The sequence below is a fragment of the Gavialis gangeticus genome, unplaced genomic scaffold (assembly GCF_001723915.1).
Source record: "Gavialis gangeticus isolate Ggan-Ray unplaced genomic scaffold, GavGan_comp1, whole genome shotgun sequence".
NCBI lineage: Eukaryota > Metazoa > Chordata > Crocodylia > Gavialidae > Gavialis > Gavialis gangeticus.
This window is the reverse complement of record NW_017729025.1, coordinates 85,208,261-85,213,207: the sequence shown is the minus strand read 5'-3', so window position 1 is coordinate 85,213,207 and position 4,947 is coordinate 85,208,261.

Genomic DNA, 4,947 nt, shown 5'->3' with positions numbered 1-4,947 from the left:
TGACTTCCTGCCCCTGGGGCAGGGGGCTGGACTTGATGATCTTTCAAGGTCCCTTCCAGCCCTGATGTCTATGAAATCTATGACTACTCACCTATGACAAATATGCAGGAAATTCTCAACACGAGAGTTCTCACCATGTATTCATGAATTGGGCAAAAACAACTGTAGAATTTAAGAAAGAGTGAAGAAATTATTTAAACAGGCCACCATCTACTATAAATGTTGACCATTATAAAACTACTGACCTTAATTTTTTTTCATGAATCACTGCCATTTTTAAAGAACTCCACTGAATGAATTAGCACTGGATCTCATCAAAAGTGTTTAAAGGAAAAACACAACATGTGCTATGCTCTGCTGGTCTTACTTTTTCCCAAGAGAGGTTTGGGCTGGAGATGACTGAGACATAAAGTGCTTTCCATATGTAAGTCAATTTTTTATGCTTCGTGACATGCACATGTCTTGGATAATGCTGCTGCATCACTGCCAGCTGCACTGCTTGTGCTATGGTTTGCTGCTAGCCTTCAAATTGGAACTTGAGGCTTTCCTCCACCTTGTCCCATTGAATGACTTTGTATGTTGATTCTAATATGCCAAGTTAATGGGAAAAGAAATCAGCCAATTGTGTGTATAGCAAAAGCATATCTACTCCTTTTACCATTGCCACCCTTTTGTCTTCTGTTTTTGCTGTCATCATTAATTGAATATATTTAGAGAAATAAATACAAATGTTCTGAAAGATCACTACCTTGATTAACATAGAGATTAAGCCTCTGTTGTTTTCTTATAGTGTGTCCCTACTGGTACAAATTATGCTGGCAACTGTGCGAAGCGGCTAGTATTTGGTTCAGATTTGGATTCAGCTGATTCGGGGGACAGTGATTCAGTTTGGTGATTTGAATCACTGTCCCAAATCAATTTGCCTGAATCTGATTCAGAGATTCAGCTACTGCTGAATCAGCCAAATCGCTGAATCACACAGGCCCCATCCCCTGCCTGCTCTCAATGGCTGCCCTGCCCAGCCAAGCTCCCGGCTCTTTGAAAAAAAAAGCTCCCACTCACCAGCTGCTGCCAGGTGGGGGGTGATCCCCACTGCCCCATGCCACATGGGAGGGCTCTGTCATGAGCCCCCTGACCACCACCCTCTGTCCCAACCCCCGTAAGGCTGCTCCATTCGCCCCAGAACCCGGCCCTTTAAAAAAACAAACAACAAAAAACCCTGAACTCACCAGATCCAGCCCAGGAGGGGGCAATCCCTGTTGCCCCCTACTGCCCCACGCTGCATGGGGGGCTCTTCCACGAGCCCCCAGAAGCCCCAAGGCTGCTGCAGCAGCTGGTGAGTGTGGGGTTTCTTTTTTTTTTTTTTTAAAAGGGCTGGGAGAGCGGTTGGAGTTCGGGGGGCTCATGGCAGAGCCCCTCATGCAGTGTGGAGCAGTGGGGACCACCCCCCTGCCTGGCAGCACCTAGTGAGTGGGGGCTTTTTTTAAATAATGGGGCCAGGTGGGGCAGCTATGGGGGGGCACTGGGGGGAGCTGAGGGAGCAGGCAGAGGATGGGGCCTGGTGTGGGTTCCCCCATGGCTCCCTTCCTCTTCTCCAGCCCCTTCCCCCATCCCCTATTTCCCAGCAAGGTAAGAGGAGAGCCTGATCTCCTTTCCACTCTGAGACCCCAGCCTCTTAGTCCTTCACCCATCCTGGTTCTCTGTGACCCTCACTCAAAGAACCAGCATCCAGTTCTGCTCCTGAGGGAGCGACATCACCTCCTGTTGTGGTGATTCAGTGCAACCCACAGTTCCAAGAAGCACAGTGGATGGTCTTCCAGGCATTTACTGGAGCAGAGGCAGAGGCCAGCAGCCAGAGGTTGTCTGTCCCCTCCAAAGGGCTTAAGCAGTTCCTCTCTCCCCACTTCAGCCTGCACAGCCCTGACCATTCCAAAGATAATCAGCTGTTCATTTCCAATCTCTTTAGCTCCCTAGAACTTAACTATTTGTCTTAGCCACCAAACTCTTCTGTTCTGAGACCTGCCAGATGGTTTTTCCACCCAGTTCTCCCTTTTGTGGTGTTTATCTTGACATCTACTGGCTGCTGCCCATCTCATCTTTGTTGATATGTCAACAAAACCATTCAAGACTGCTTATGCTAAAGGTCCAGTCCTGTACAGGATAAGGAGGTAAACAAAGTCATATGATATTATAACAACATGAACACAATTAATACATGAATATCATCATAAAACCTGGTGTTTGTCACACTGTGCATGTCCAAGACTAGACAAGTAAATGTCCTTTTCACAACTTGGATGTGAAAATCTGTAGTGTAACTTGGATGTGAACAGGGCACCAACTTTGCGCACCAACTTAATGCGGGTGCCAGAATGGTGCCCTTGCCTATAAAGAGTCTGCGCCCTACCAACAGCAGCAGCTGGGTGCACAGACACTGCGGATGTAGCAGCAACAACTGAGGTAGGCAGATCTTGTCACAGCAGTAGTAGCTTGGGGACTTTTTTGAGTCCCTAGAGCAGGTAAGACTCCATTTCCTCAGACCCCTCTGGCACTGAGCAGCACATCTCTTCTCCACTATTCTGCAGAAGGGTTTGCCCAGGGGGCAAGCTCTGCTACTTATGCCTCTACTGAAAATAGTATTTGTTAAAATACTAATCTGCTATGTAGTTCCAAAAACAACAGTAATGAAATAAATCTTTGTGTAACAGTAAAACACACTGATCTTTTTCACCCCTACCTGTTTAATCAATAGTTATAGTTGACCCATTTCACTAGGTGTACTGCACTAAAAAGCAAACAAAAAACCATCCACCCACTTTTTGCGCCCAAGAGCAAACAAATCTTTGCTCCCCTTGTTTTTATTTGTCATCTTCACCTTCTCTGTTCTAGTTCTCTGATTAATTCCCTTCATCTGTTTAGTTTGAATGGGTCTTCCAAGTAATGCAACTGCTTGTTGTCTTGCTGTTCTCTGGCAGACATGAGAGTTTCAAAGAGCAATCACTTTAGGCTTCTACTATTGACTTTACTTGGACAATAGTGTCAGCTTTTCAAAGGAGAAGTAGCTTAGGGCTGAATAGAGTGTGCTTTCTTTGAAGATCAGTTACCATCTCCGTTGGCACTGGGTTTATGACCCAGACACCTTGTTCTGGGTGGACCCAAACCCTCAGATTGATCATGACCTTTCCATTCGATTAATAGGCAAATTTTATTGATACACAGTGATAGCAGATAAGAATAATTCAAACAATTTTATATCTACCATTCCCAGAGTTCAGAGAGTCATGATATGTCTGACCAGTATGCGAGCTTCACCCTGAGGTTCTCTCTTGAATGTCAGATGTCAGCAGCCTGGAGGTTGGAAGCTGAGCTGCTCCCTACCCCCCTGCCCCCAGTGGAATGAATGAGATGGGCTGGTGGTATGCCCTCTGTCCATGGTGGCCTCAGGTTCCCTTCCCAGGGTCACTTTGCTGCTCTGAAATCCCTTCTTTTGTATCTTTTCCCCCCTGTGATGACTCTTCATCTTCGAACATAGTTAATTGGTTTTTCTGTGGTTGTCATATTGTCCATGTTCTGTTCTGTTCTGCCGGCATATTCCTTTGTTTCAAAAACCCATCGCATGCACACACCCTAATTTAGTTCTTTCCGGTGTCCTAAATCGGTTCTGTTCCCTAAAAATGGAAATCCCACAGGCTCTGCAGCTCGGCACTGTGTCCTGTCCAACGTGGCAGAGTCCCTTATTTCATGTTATGGAACAGTGTGGCATTAATTTCCCAGCCTGTGTGTCTTCTTGCTGTTTGCCTGTGTAAGACACAGTGGGCCTTGAAGGCACAAACAGGCTTTTATAAATCAATTAATCCTTGCTGTTGGCCTGGACCATTGTTCTAATGCAATATCTATTTTGCCTACAAGCCAGTTTCCAAAAGCAAAACTCTAAATGCCATTCTATAGCCATCAGTCTGGACAGAAAATATAGAGAAGACAGGAATGCTAAAGAAAAAGGTTGGGTATGGGGAGGAGAAGTGGGGAGGAGAGGGAGGGAGAGACAGTATTGAGATGAAAGGGAATGATGTTTTCACTTTTTAATTTGTCCTTAGAAAGCTGATTGGCCTCAGAGGGCTCTAAATTTTATCAGCGATTTCTTTTTTTCCTCTCAAACACCATGGACTAGGGTTTAAACATGTTTTGTTTTTAAACTGTTTATGAATGTTTGAAAAGATAGGGGATTGGGGTAGAAGTGAAGCAGCTCAGTACTACAATTAGGTGCTTGTGTTGAGACAGTTTATGTGGGCCAAGAGGCTTTTCAGCCAGTCCGGTGGTAAATCCTTTAATTATTGTGATTTATGTAATTTATGTGGAAAATTCTAAGGTGTATGGGAAGCATATGTAACCGCACAAAGAGAACATGTTGAACATATTATTCACTAGACTGTGCCCTACCTTAATTTCTCATTTGTGACCTCTTCTAGATTCACTATAGTAGAAGGTGCAACTCTGTGTGCATCTTTTGCTTTCCTTGCGTTTCCCTTAGGTTGTTTGTGCAAAAATTCTGAAAGTAGCAGCAAGCAATTATAAGTACTTTTCTCAGAGGCTGAACTTACTCCTGGTTTAACACCACTGCAGCTGCCTAAAACTCATTGCCTAAATTCTTTTTTAGGGAGTCAAGCAGGGTAGCCATTGAGGAACCATTGTGCTTAGGTTTTGTGAGGTACAGCCTTTTGTGGAAAGTTGCTATAAACACCAAAACATTTTGCTCTTTGTCTTATTTGTATTAAACCAAAGCCCAAGAGTAGCGATTCATATTGGGCACTACAGGACAGAGAGGTCCGGGTGAGGATGATCCCCTGCCCTCTATCAATGCTGACCTTGTGAAGGAACACCTTGAGAGGCTGAATACCTTCAAGACAGCTGGCCCTGACAATCTACACCCCAGGGTACTAAAGGAGCTGG